Raw genomic sequence first — 15043 nt, forward strand, 5'->3', positions numbered from 1 at the left:
GTGCCCATTTTGACAACTGCTGTCAGTTTGATGGTCAGAGGAGAACCAGAGGAGAAGGCTGCCAGTAAAATCACTTCAAGACTTTATATTGTGGGGAAAGGGTGAATGGTTGACATTGTTGAAGGTAGTTGATAGGTTTAGTCTTATTAAAAGGCAAGGGTCATTTTAATCATTGGTAAGAGGGAAGAGGGGTATCATCTGTGACATGTAAGGTGGATGTCTCACGGTTGCAGTATTGTTTGAAATTGGATTCCTATTCATTCAGGAGATGGTTTAGAGTAGCCTTACTAGGAGATGCACATATATTAGTTTTTAAATGATGTTATTTCCTGTTGTGATATGTCTTTCTTTGAAAAACTTGTCTCATGCTGCTACATTTCCACTATGAAGCAACATACTAAATTACAGTTGATTTAAATAAAAGAACTAGGATGTCCAGCTTCACAGTTTTTTAGTAACCCAATCAGCATCAACTTCATTCCGCAATAAATTTGAAAACAGGCACAAACAGTGTTTGCCCAATTTCTGATTTACAATCAGGTGCAACTTGTGCATGATCTGCTGCTCTTTGCCCAAGACACTCTTACAGGTATTAACCAAGTAAATTTGTTCTATAACACTGAGGAGAGTTTAGCACTTTTCGGTAACAATAATCACAAAGATTGGGGTGTGGTCTGAGCAGGCAAGATGGTGGCCGCTCTCTTCTAGACCTCCCCACCACAACCCCTTTATCTGATGATTATATTCTGCCACATTTACCATCTATCCATCTCTCAGTGCTGCGGTGTTCTGCCGCACAACTACTAGTGTTGCCGAGCAGGAGCGATGGCCTGGGCGGCCAGCGGTGCCCGGCATCTGGGCCCATGAGCCTATGCTCCATGCAGGTGATGCAGCTCTGGCCCTGCCACACTGAGCCAGACTCTGTGGAGAAACTCCCTCATTTCTCCCTCCTCCGCTAATGGTGTGGCCCATCAGCGGTGGATGCTGGGAGCTGCCGCTGATATGTGAGGAATGCAAAAACAACAGTTGATGGACAGAATGCAGAACAATGTCATACATTCACCCCAGTACAGAGATCTGGGCCTAAATCCATCGTTTTTTTGCACTCAACACCACCCCAGTTCAGACATGGCCATATGCAAATCAGCCTTGACCCTGTGCCTCATGGGAACAGTCCAGCCCGAACTGCCAAGCCATGTCTTTCCTGGACCAGAATCAAGCATCCTAGGACCGGTTTCTGGCTATCAGCCGTCTTCAGCCAGGATAGCTTGACTCCAGTGGTGTAGAGAGCATGGGACTCACGTCTGAGCATACCCATCCCACTCGGGGTGACAAATGCAAAAACAACAGTTCATGGACAGAATGCAGAACAATGTCATACATTCACCCTAGTACAGAGATCTGGGTCTAAATCCATCGTTTATTGCACTCCACACCACCCCCGTTCAGACATGGCCATATGCAAATAAGCCTTGACCCTGTGCCTCATGGGAACAGTCCAGCCCGAACTGCCAAGCCATGTCTTTCCTGGACCGGAATCAAGCATCCTAGGACCGGTTTCTGGCTATCAGCCGTCTTCAGCCAGGATAGCTTGACTCCAGTGGTGTAGAGAGCATGGGACTCACGTCCGAGCATACACATCCCACTCGGGGTGACAAACGCAAAAACAACTGTTGATGGACAGAATGCAGAACAATGTCATACATTCACCCCAGTACAGAGATCTGGGCCTAAATCCATCGTTGTTTTGCACTCCACACCACCCCGGTTTAGACATGGCCATATGCAAATTAGCCTTGACCCTGTGCCTCATGGGAACAGTCCAGCCCGAACTGCCAAGCCATGTCTTTCCTGGACCGGAATCAAGCATCCTAGGACCGGTTTCTGGCTATCAGCCGTCTTCAGCCAGGATAGCTTGACTCCAGTGGTGTAGAGAGCATGGGACTCACGTCTGAGCATACCCATCCCACTCGGGGTGACAAATGCAAAAACAACAGTTGATGGTCATAATACAGAACAATGTCATACATTCACCCCAGTACAGAGCTCTGTGCTTAAATCAATCGTTTTTTTGCACTCCTCATCACCCCAGCTCAGACATGGCCATATGCAAATCAGCCTTGACCCTGTGCCTCATGGGAACAGTCCAGCCCGAACTGCCAAGCCATGTCTTTCCTGGACCGGAATCAAGCATCCTAGGACCGGTTTCTGGCTGTCAGCGGTCTTCAGCCAGGATAGCTTGACTCCAATGGTGTAGAGAGCATGGGACTCACGTCTGAGCATACCCATCCCACTCTGGGAGACAAATGCAAAAACAACAGTTGATGGACAGAATGCAGAACAATGTCAAACATTCACCCCAGTACAGAGATCTGGGCCTAAATCCATTGTGTTTTTGCACTTCACACCACCCCAGTTCAGACATGGCCATATGCAAATCAGCCTTGATCCTGTGCCTCATGGGAACAGTCCAGCCCGAACTGCCAAGCCATGTCTTTCCTGGACCGGAATCAAGCATCCTAGGACTGGTTTCTGGCTATCAGCCGTCATCAGCCAGAATAGCTTGACTCCAGTGGCGTAGAGAGCATGTGACTCACGTCTGAGCATACCCATCCCACTCGGGGTGACAAATGCAAAAACAACAGTTGATGGACAGAATGCAGAACAATGTCATACATTCACCCCAGTACAGAGATCTGTGCCTAAATCCATCGTTTTTTTGCACTCCACACCACCCCAGTTCAGACATGGTCATATGCAAATCTGCCTTGACCCTGTGCGTCATGGGAACAGTCCAGCCCGAACTGCCAAGCCATGTCTTTCCTGGACCGGAATCAAGCATCCTAGGACCGGTTTCTGGATATCAGCCATCTTCAGCCAGGATAGCTTGACTCCAGTGGTGTAGAGAGCATGGGACTCACGTCTCAGCATACCCATCCCACTTGGGGTGACAAATGCAAAAATAACAGTTGATGGACAGAATGCAGAACAATGTCATACATTCACCCCAGTACAGAGATCTGGGCCTAAATCCATCATTTTTTTGCACTCCACACCACCCCAGTTCAGACATGGCCATATGCAAATCAGTCAGTCCCATGCTCTCTACACCACTGGAGTCAAGCTATCCTGGCTGAAGACGGCTGATAGCCAGAAACCGGTCCTAGGATGCTTGATTCCGGTCCAGGAAAGACATGGCTTGAACATATTTACCTGGAATGTAAAAGGAATGCACCCCCCTTCTGAGATACGCTGTTTATCCATATTTGCACAATTGCTCCACACATATAGCACTGATGATACAGGAATCCCACTTAATACTGATGGCGGCGCTGGACTGGACGAGTGTATTCCACAAATTACTCCATATATGCAAGAGGTTCTCTGGTGTGCATCAGGGTGAGTGTTCCCTTCACAGCAGACACAACTGTTATTGGCCCGGAGGAACAGGATATCATGGCTCCTTGGAGGGGATTTTAATAGTCTTCTGAGTGTTAACTTGGATTGCTCCTTACTTCCTCTTTTCTGCACAGTGCCACGTCCTATACCCATGCACTGGCTGCCTGGCCTGGGAACCTGGCTTGGGAACTGGCAGCTGTCAGACATTTGACACATAGCACAGACCAGGGTCTACTCCTTTAATTCATACCCGCAGGATCTCCATATCCAAATAGATCACCTGGTTGGCATCCGTAACATTTTTCCACACATTACAGCAATTGTTTACCTGGGTTGCACCCACCAGAACACAAACCCCAGCATCTCCAGCTGAGCTGGGATGCCGAACTGCCATCATGCATGAGAACCTTAAGCGTACCATCGCACTCGACTATCCAGCTTCCTGGAGACTTGTGTCGATCCCCGCACACGCTCCCCAAGTCGAACCCCCACGGCAGAAGCTGTTCCCACGGCTTGCCTCCATCAGCCAGATCCTTGGTTTCCTAAATTGTTTCACAAGCATTGCTCTTTTGATCGCCCCGACTCTACCCACCATCTATACGAGGCATTGTGTTAGTAACCAGGCAATTCATTTGGTAGTCCTGAAGATGATCAAAACAGTGCCACTACTTTGGCTTGCTTTATTTCATGATCAGTCGAAAAGCCACCAAAGCTCGAATTTTGCCTGAAACCCTTCATGTTTAAATGTTTTGTGTTTTGTTCACTCTTTTTCCTAGTCGGGTGCAGCACTGCGTCCCGTTATATTTCTTGTCGCTCATTATGTATAATAATTTTTGACTATATTGTACAGTAAAATTCTCTGTCCGGCTGGATATTGAACGGTTATAGTACCCATCAAGGTCTATATGTTATTTGTTCTGTGTACTCTTTGCCTAAGGACCACTGTTCTTTTAAAAGAACTCTCCCCATGTCACGATGTGGAGTCTGCCGCCGGCAGCGCTAGATGATTCTCCATTTCACACTTACCTGGGCATCTGCATTGTAGAGCACTTTGGCATTAACGCCAAATACAGCCGCAACTCATCTGCTTCAGTGGAATGCCTTCAAAGTTCCCGCCACGGTCCATTGTCTGGGTTGCACATGGAACTTGCACCGGAAGCTTGACAAGGATATCACTCAGATAGAGTGTGATCTGTTAGGCTACCCATCACAAGCTCTCCTGGCCCCTGAGTATAAGGATTGCCTGCTTCTGGCACAGCGGGAGCGGGCCTGACTATTGGAATGCCTCTGCTACCTTAATTACGCATCCAACATGACTCAAACACATGTGGAGGGGGATAGGGAGGGCTTGTTACTGGCATGGCTTATTTGCCAGGAACACCCGGTTTCAGCCCATAATAAAACTCCGGTTGGCTGCAGGCACCCTACTCCATCCCCAGAAGGCTATCCATGTTGGAATGATGCGTCACTATGCCTCCATGTACACATTTATCACACCTATATCTATGGATGAGATTGATTCTTTTTTTGCCAATACTCCTCTGCCTCGCATATCCCCTGAAGAGAGAACTGAACTTGATGGTGCTATTACTCTATGTGAGATTCAGGAGGCCATCAGAGCCCTCCCTACAGGGAAAACCTGGACTCAGACGGTCCCCGAATGAATTTTATAAAGCGTATCCTCCACTCCTAGCTTCCCACCTGCAGACACTATACGACAAGGCTCTAATGGCCGCCTGTTTACCAAACTCACTCCACGAGGCATTACTTGTCTCTCTTTCCAAACATGACTGTGACCCCACCGCTCTGGGTTCGTATCATCTACTGGCACTTCTTAACACAGATTATGAGATTCTGGCTAAAATCCTTGCAGACCTCCTGGCCCCCTTGGTTCTGGCACTGGTGCACCCTGACCAGAATGGGTTTTTCCCTGCCTACAATACTTCTCCTAACCTCCGGAGATGATTCTGGATCCTGGAACAGGCACCCCACAATTGGCTGCAAGCAGGTTGCCTTTTGCTGGCTTTGGAGAAGGGCTTTAATTCTTTGGAGTGGGCCTTACACTTCGTGGACCTTCCCCGCTATGGGTTAGGGAACTGATTAATTAGGCTGGTCGATCACTTTATATCCTGCCACTGGCCAGAGCCAAAATGGATGCTCTTATTTCCAACCCATTCTGATTCTTAGGGGTATCCGACATGGATGCCCGTTTTTATCATTGCCCTTCTCCCTTGCCATTGAACCAATGGAAGCCGTCCTCCGAATTCACGGACAGGCCTGGGGATCTCACTTGGAGATGGTCTGTACTCTGTCTCACTATATGCAGATGATCTACTTTTGTACCTTAGGGACATCCATGCAATTGCCCCTGTTGTAGCATAAATTTTTGATAAATTTGCTGCGCTGTCTGGCGTTAAGGTCTATTGTGCAAAAGTAATACCTATTTTTCTTTAGCAAAAAGAACAAATGATGGACAGAATGCTGAACAATGCAAACATTCAGTCACAGTTTGGGGTTTAATCCATTGTTTATTTGCTCACAACACCACCCCAGTTTGGACCCAAACATATGCAAATCAGTCTTAACCCTGTTCTTCATGGGAACAGTCCAGTCCGAACTGCCAAACCGGATCCTCCCTGGACCAGAAACAAACATCCTGGGGCCGGTTTCGGGATATCACCCTTCATCAGTCAGGCTGGCTTGAATCGAGTGGAACAGTGAGCACCTGACCCAGAGGGCATACCCTTCCCACTTATGGAGACAAAAGCAAAGAGAACAGATGATGGACGGAATACTGAACAAAGCAAATAGTCAATCCCAGCCACAGATCTGGGTTTAATCAGCCACGGCCTGCAGAGGTAATTAATTTTCCCTCATCGTCATCTGTCCAAATAACCCCCCATCAGCCCCACCGCTCTTACCTGCACGGGCCGCGGCTGGGTTTATTCCATCTTTGTTTGCTAATAAAATAAAAAAATGATAGATTAGCGCACAGTTGCTATGAACTAAAGTGACTCTGCCGTATGCCCCAGCTATACCGCTTCTGGGTATTACCCGTGTCAGAGGGGTCACTTCTTTGGTGGAACCACTCCTTAGCGTGGGGTATACCTGCATATGGTGGGAGACATTTATCGTGATGGCTCTCTTGTTCCCATTGAGTCTCTGATTGAGGAAGAGGGTCTCCCTTCTGACCACTTTTTGCTTCATAATTCATATAATCTTTATTGCGATCACTTAAGATCATAAAAGACATTGACAAGTATAACTTCAACCCAACCATTTTGGGGTGACAGCAGAATTAAACATAAAATGTATAAAATGGACATTCTTCTATTAAAAAGATATTACATTTCATAGATATAAAAAGACATAAAACTTGATTCCAATAAAAGTCCATACTACTCACTATTTAGAATCTAAGGCAGGGGTCTCCAAACCGGTCCTGGAGGGCCAGATCCATGCCGGATTTTTAAAATAAATACATTTATCTCAATGGGGATATCCAAAAAATCTGGCATGGATCCGGCCCTCCAGGACCGGTTTGGAGACCCCTGATCTAAGGAAATACAGTCATTGATGATCACAATTATTTAAAATAATTAAATAGCAAGTATATACAAATTCATACAACGGCATATCTTAGATCAAAATATTTATAAAGGGAAGGAGAAAGATCTTGGTGCCTGGAGCAACCCACCATTTATGCAATAAACTGCTAGCAGCAAAATATTAACCTATCCATCCTTTTATCTGTTATCTTCCTATACAGCTGTTGGTGTTTCTCTGCCTATTCTATTTTTACAGTTTTTTTTCACGAATTAGCCACATCCAACTTAGGAATTTAGCAACAGCTATTACACATGGTACTTCTGTGCTGGTTAATAGAATTCTCATGGCTGTAGCGCTACTCCTAACACCCATACTTCTATCCAATGGCAGTAACCATTTTCTCCGTGGTGCCTGATATGCAGGGCAAACAAATAAAATGTGTGAACACGTCTCCTCACCCTCTAAACACAATTTGTACTTGCTATCATTTCCTGTCTGCCATTTGCATGTGAATTCATTTACCGGTAACGACCCTACCCGAAAATGAAAATATAGACGTCTGACCCTGGGTTTGGTGATAGTATCCCAAAAATACTCATAATGAGAGTAAGGTTTGAACTCTAAAAATGTACCAGTCTGGGAAATAGGCTCAGCGGTAAGTAAACTATTCCTATCCACCATGGCCCAGTATAGACCTTTCAGTTCTTTTTTTGAAGGGAATTGTTGACCCTCTGGGTCATCCCACAGGTGTCAAACTCCCATACCAATCAACGTTGTTTTAATGATTTGCAACCACTTAATCTTACATGAAGTATCAGCCGCCTATACATCTTTTAAAGTGGCAGTATAATTCAGTAGCTCAGGGGTGGTCAATAATCTGCGCCAATAGGCAATAGGACATAATTTGGTGACCTCTGCCAGTCTACTACACCCTAGGCCGTAGAAGATCGGCTGCAGAGGGGTACTAGATGGCAAACCAATTACATTTCGCACAAATTTGTTCTGCGTCAAAGCTAGTGGCCTCAGATCATTGAATCCCCAAAGCTCTGCGCCATGGGTTACAGAGGAAATAACCTTAGTATTGTAAATCTTAAGTAGTGGGTAAATGGGTTGGGTCAGGGATAGCTTGTGTTCTTTCAGCAATGCACCAGAGAGGTGACCATGCTTTAGGGCCATGGTTTCTTTTTAAGTTCAAAATGATTTTATTGAAATATTATTTAGACAAAAGAAATAGACAATTACAATACAAAAAGAATAAATCTTACATGAATAAATGTGGAAATGATGATCAAGAAATGCAATAAGCAAAACATGAAGAGGAAGGGAAAAGGGAGAAACAAGGGAGGGAGGGGCGGGGGAGTGAACATATCATAGAATCATAAAATCATACAATATAGAGTCACAATTAAATTGAGTACAAAAAAGATGGTAAATAAGGAGAAATTAAATCCCAAAATACATAAGAGAATACTTAAACATTTCATTGCATAACATACAAATCAATAGGTGACCAAAAAGATTGAAATGACTGCGAATTGTGAGTAACGCCTTTAAGAGACAGCCGAGCACCTCTTCTTGTAAAGGTAATCCATGACCACCAAGCATGAACTGAAAGAGAAGAAGCATCTTTCCAACAAAAAGTAATGGATTTTAAAGCAGATGTAATTAAAAAATTAAATAACTTTGCCTCTGACTCACTAAGAGAATGGGAAAGGGCAACCGATTTACATATTAACATAGCATAAGAAATATCATCATGTAAAGGTAAAATTTTCAAAATAACATTCCAAACCTCCAACAAAAATTTCTTAATAACTGAGCAGTCAAATAACATATGACGAAGTGACCCAGAACTTGAATTGCAGTGCCAACAAACATCAGATGGTAACAATTTCGCACGTCGTAATCGAGATGGGGTCCATAGGGCGTTAAATAAAATATAAGCATTAGTCTGATAAAGAGACACCGGTAGCCAACCGGAGATACTGTTGAGCCATATTGAGGACCATGAGTCATCAGATAGGGAAATAGAAAGTTCATTATTCCAAAAAGATGAGATAGCACCAACATTGGAGCCCTGGGAGGTGATAAATTTTTTTATAAAAAACAGAGACAGCTGTGGGGGAAGACATAACAGCCGTAAGGTAAATTAATAGGTCATTAGTGGTGGAAGACGGAAAACCATGGCGAAAGAGTCCAAAATTGAGTTACATAAAGATTGATATTTTGAGAAATCAGAAGCTGGGATATCAAACTTTAACTGTAGTTGCTCAAAAGGAATAAAGGCATTTCCACAAAATACATCTTTAAGATAAAAAATTCCTTTTGAAATCCATGAGGACCAGAAATTATTGTTTCTGTTTAGTTTAAGTAAAGCACTATGCCATAAAGACAAGTGGACTGTAAAGAGTAAAGGTAAATCAAAATTAGAGTCCAAATCATTAATTGTTAATCTAGAGGATTTAATTATAGATGACAGATGAACAACCTTGGATGCAGAAGACATAGACATCAAAGAGGGCAATGAAAAGGGACGCACAATTGAGGACTCTATATCCAACCAAATTGGGGGTTTGACCACATGTGAAGTTGTAAACCATAAGGAGCTTTGTTTTATGATAAAAGCTTTATGATAGAGGTAAAAGTCTGGAAGGGCAAATCCTGCCTGGGACTTAGGGAGTTTTAATTTCTTGTAAGCAATACGAGGAACTTTGTTAGCCCAAAGGAATTTAGATAACAGTTTATCAACATCTTTATAGAATTTGAGAGGAAATTGAGTGGGAATCATAGCCAAGGAGCAGAATATTTTTGGTGCAATATTCATTTTTACAGCCTCCATTCTCCCCCACCAGGTGAGAAAAAGGGAAGACCACTTGAACGTTTTATTTTTGATATAATCAAGTATAAAATCGCTATTTAGTTTTAATGTAGCAGGTAACGAGGAGGCAAATAGGATACCTAAGTACTTAAGCTTAATGTTTTGCCAAAGAATATCTGTATTTGGTAGCATATCCGAGGTACAAAAAGCATTCAAAGGAAAAAATTCAGTCTTACTTACATTTAATTTATAACCTGAAACCACAGAATAATTTGCAATAATGTCTATTAGGGAGGGAACAGAGGAAAGAGGATTACTAATAAACAATAAAACATCATCTGCATAAGCTAAGGTTTTAACAGTGACATAATTTATCGCAATACCCTGAATACTGTCAGAGCAGCGGATATAATTAAGAAAAGGCTCAATTCCTAATAAAAATAACAGTGGGGAAAGGGGACAACACTGCCTAGTACCTTGAAAGAGAGAAAATTGAGTAGATATTTGACCATTATTAAACAAACGAGCAGTAGGGGCAAAATATAAAGCAGAAATCATACGAATAAAATGGGTACCAAAATTAAAAGATAATAAACTTTTAAATAAAAATTGCCAATGAATTTTATCAAATGCTTTTTCTGCATCCAAAGCCAATACTCCCGCAGGGGAAGTAAGGTGAGGGCTCTGTTCAATAACGTGTAAAAGCGTTCTGGTATTATTAGCCGAGTACCTATTTTTCATAAAACCAGATTGATCTGGATGAATAATGGAATGAAGGATAGGAGCTAATCTAGTGGCAAGGATTTTAGCATAAAGTTTACTGTTGTGGTTTATTAGTGAGATGGGACGATAATTAGAAACCAGGGTAGGGTCCTTATCAGGCTTGGGCAAAACAATGATTAGAGCATCCGTAAAGGAGCCAGAAATAGTACCAGAGGAACCAAAATGGGAAAAAGTGCACTTAAATAAGGTAAAAGGTGAGACTGAAACTCTTTATAAAATTCAGCTGGGATACCATACGGGCCTGGGTATTTATTCTTAGGAAGTGATTTAATAGCAAGTAAAATCTCATCACAAGTAATCGGAGAATCTAAACCTATTCTATCTGAGGGAGAAACTTGAGGCAACTTACACTTATTTAAAAAGGAATCAATTAAAGATTCATCACAGGGGACTGGTTTACTCTATAGGGTAGAATAGAAATTTAAAAATCTTGGACAATATCAATATGGGAAATAGCAACTTGGCCATGAGGACCATGATTTGATGTAATTTGAGTTTTATCCTTCTTGATCCGTAAATAGTTTGCAAGGAGTTTCCCAGATCTATTGGTATTAAAGCAAAATTTAGCATTAGATTTTGCGAGTTGGATTCTTGCTCTGGTTCTAAGTATAGCATTAAATTCATAAGAAAGCTTTTGTAGTGTAAATTTGTGTTGAGGGTCATTAGAAGAAATAAATAAACGTTCATATTTAGCAATTTGTGTTTCCAAATGTTTAACATTTGAGTTAAATTGTTTGTTCTCATGGGCCATAATAGAAATAGTGGTACCTCTAAAGGCGTCCCATCTATTGACAATCGAAGTTGAACCTTCAGGGTTGAACAAAAAATAGTCTTGAATAGCTTGTAATAGTTTAGATTTATGTGTATCATTAAGTACAATGTTCGTGTTCATACGCCACCTACTTTGTTTAGTAAAAGTAGAGGAAATGTTTAAAACAAAGTAAATTAAGGCATGGTCCGAAATATCAATATTACCTACAACAGGGTTGGTGGCTGATTGAAGTAATGAAGGCGATAGTAAAAAATAATCAATCCTTGAATGAGACTTATGGGGATTAGAGAAAAAGGAAAACCATTTATCAGTAGGGAAGTGTAGCCTCCAAATATCAGCTAACTTGGTAGTGCGAAGGAAAGATTTAAAGGCATGAAAAACTTTAGGAGGTCGGAATTTTGTAGTGGAAAGCCTATCTAGCAACGGGTCAATAATCACATTAAAATCCCGCCCAACAATCAAAGGAACTTGCCCCAGCTTTAGAACTTCAGTAGTTATAGTAGACCAAAACGAAGGGTCATCAGCCGTAAGACCATAGATATTAAGCAAAAAGAAGGTTGAGTCATGAATTTTAACCTTAACCACAATATTCTACCTTCTGTGTCAGAGACCTTACTAAGAATCTGACAGTGTAACCTTTTTGCAAAGAAAATTGCAACACCATTTTTCTTCCCCAGCGCAGGAGAGGAAACAATATTATCTACCCACTTTTTCCTCATAAATTGTAAAATTTTGTCATCAACATGCGTTTCTTGGAGAAAACAAATGTCAGCTTTGCACGCACCCAGGTAGTCCAAGATTTTAGTGCGTTTCACTGGATGTCGTAGACCCTTGACATTAAGTGAAACAATTTTAACATTATGAGAATTAGCCATCAGGAATTAGAAGGAAGAGGATAGAAAAAGAATCAGAGGAAGAGGAAATGAAAAACAGCCACTGAGAAAGAGCACCTCTATGTAGAGAGCAAGAAAAGGAAAGATACAATAGGGAGAAACACAAAGGGAAGGAAAAAGGACAAACAAGAAACAGAAACAGAAAGAAGAATACAGAGACGCACACCCGTTCCTCAAGCATGGCCATAAAACCGTTGGAGCCCGTGAAGAGAGAAAATATTTAAATGCCAGGATAAATCAGACCATAAGCGTTCAAGTAACAGGATCATGAGTGTCCATGGACGGTGAAGCTTGTTGTTCCAGAAAAAGTCTTAGATCTTCAGGACGATGAAAAGATTTAGAGAAGGTCTCTTTCCAGACTCTCATCGTAGAAGGATCAAATAGACCATACTTAAAACCAAGGCTTCTCAGTTGTGGACGATAAGAGGAAAATTCCTTGCGAATAGCAACCGTTTCCTTAGCAAAATCTTGATGGATAAAGATTTTACAACCATTCACTAAGAGTGAGGGAATGTCTCTTGCTGCTTTCCTGATAAGGACCAAATGATGGCGTCGCAAAACCTTAAAAATAATTTGCCTGAGTTTAGTGTGGCGAGGATTCATATGCGAGGGAATTCTCTGAGCCTTATCCACTTCACATTTTTCTGGGAATTTGATATTTAGGAGGCCAAGTAGCAATCACTCTAGATATAAGCGACAATCAGATCACTCAATCTCTTCAGGCAGATTGAAAATACGGAGATTGTATTGTCTATTACGGTTTTCCAATTCCAACAATTGAGTATGCATTGGTACTATTTGATTCACCAAAGGTGTAAAAGAGTCCAACCTATTTTTATTGTCCTGAATTTTGATAGAATTATCAGACACTTTCATGGACATGGACGCCATATCTTTGCAAACATTGTTCACTTCAGTCGCAATAGTATCAGTATTCATGCGCAGCGCCTGAATTTCTTCCAAAATTAGAGCAAGCGACTGTTCAGAAGATTCAACAACGTTAGACTTAGATGGAGTAGGCGATGTCTGCTTTTTCCTTTTATTAGCAGCCAACTTTTTATTTTCCATCTTGAGGTGAAAAAATAACCTTTTGAGTCAGAGAAATACAGAATATGAAAAAACACCTCAAAATGTAATAAATATGAGGGAAAAAGGACTTAAAATTCCCCAAAAGCTCTTCAAAAGGACTGGTGCAGCAGCTAAACTGGGTTGTGGGTGTGGCCAGGCCCAAGCCAGGCCCTCTCTTTGTGAGCACTCCGCCCCCTATGTAGAGCAAGCCGGCAGAAGCAGGAACAGAAGCAGGGGAGAGGAACCAAGGAGCCAGCAGAAGCACTTCCCCACAGAGAAATCGTTTGAAAGTCAAGCACCAGGTGGGAAATAAGTAAAGAATGAAAGCGCTGCCATAAATGGTTGATTACTGACAGGAATATCATCGTTTATCGGCTAATTGGGCCGGTTCACTTACGGAACTCCGGTGGTGGCGGCCATCTTGGTCGACGCGCTCGTGCGACTCTAGGGCCATGGTTTCTATCTGGGGCCTCCAGCTGAGTTTACTCCCTATTGTAATCCCCAGTTAATTAAAAGCATCTGTTTGGTCTAGGTGTTCTCCATTTAGCGACACCCTTCATTTAATGGCCCAGTGCTTGTGGAGGACCATATACTTGGTTTTACTAGCATTTATCTCCAGCCTACGTTCCTTGCAAAATCCCTCAAACCTGTTCAATGCCCTCTGTAAACCGCTCTTTGTTTTTTAAATAATGAGAGTATCGTCTGCAAACATAAGTATATGTGTTCTTATGCCTGCCAGAGTTGGTGCATCAGTCGGGAATGTGGAAAAGTATGCTACAACTCCATTGATAAACAGTGAAAATAATGTTAGCTCAAAAACACATCTCTGCCGCACCCCTTTAGATTCAGAATTCTCTTCTTGAGGTGTTGGGTGGGTGCCTGGGAGACATACACCAGGAACACCTGATGCACCACACACTCCAGTACCTTCATTTTTTGTGGCAGGCTGTCATCTGACGTGCTGGCTTGCCACCTCTTGGCGCACACATGCAGTGTTACCGCTTACCCATTTGCATCGACGTTGGGAGATGGACCTGGACTGCCCTTGTCCCGACAAGTAATGGACAATCATACTGGAATATCAGTTTCTCATTACACACAAAACCCGCTTTTGCCTTGTTCAGTTTTATATAAATCATAGAGCTTATCTCACCCCAGATAAACCACAATTATCATTGCACAGACACTGTCTTCCCCCGCTGTGCTCTGCCCATTGCTGTTCTTATTCACATGCTCTGGGCCTGCCCGTCGCTTCACCGTTACCAGCTAGGCGAGACTACACAGTTGTCAAATTGCACAGGGCAACCCACATTAAATACAAGGGAGGTGTGCTTTCTAGGCCTGCACCACAGGGATAAGAAACACAAAGCCACAAACCACCTTATTGATGTGGGGCTCCCCCTAGCCAAACGCTTGATCACCCACTGATGGAAGTCACGTATTCCTCCTGTGGTCACAGCCTGGGAAGGTTCCATGCAGGCCTGGGCTCTGGCTGAGGGCACTGCCCTCCACGGGGAGGATATGAGAGGTTTGCACAAATAACCCCTGGCAGCATGTTGGGGGGCCATTCTAGCTGACTTCCAGGCTGCCCTGCTGCCAGCCGATGAATCATTCAGGGAGACCTTGATCCCTGTAGACACTGGGAACTCTCCAGTCACCCAATCCCATCAGACGTGCCAGACACTTCCCTCTGAATGCTCCCCACCCCCAACCTCATTTCTTTCATTTCAAAGGTCATTGCTCTGTAACACTGCATATTTG

The sequence above is a fragment of the Lissotriton vulgaris genome, chromosome 2_1 (genome assembly GCF_964263255.1).
Source record: "Lissotriton vulgaris chromosome 2_1, aLisVul1.2, whole genome shotgun sequence".
Taxonomy (NCBI): domain Eukaryota; kingdom Metazoa; phylum Chordata; class Amphibia; order Caudata; family Salamandridae; genus Lissotriton; species Lissotriton vulgaris.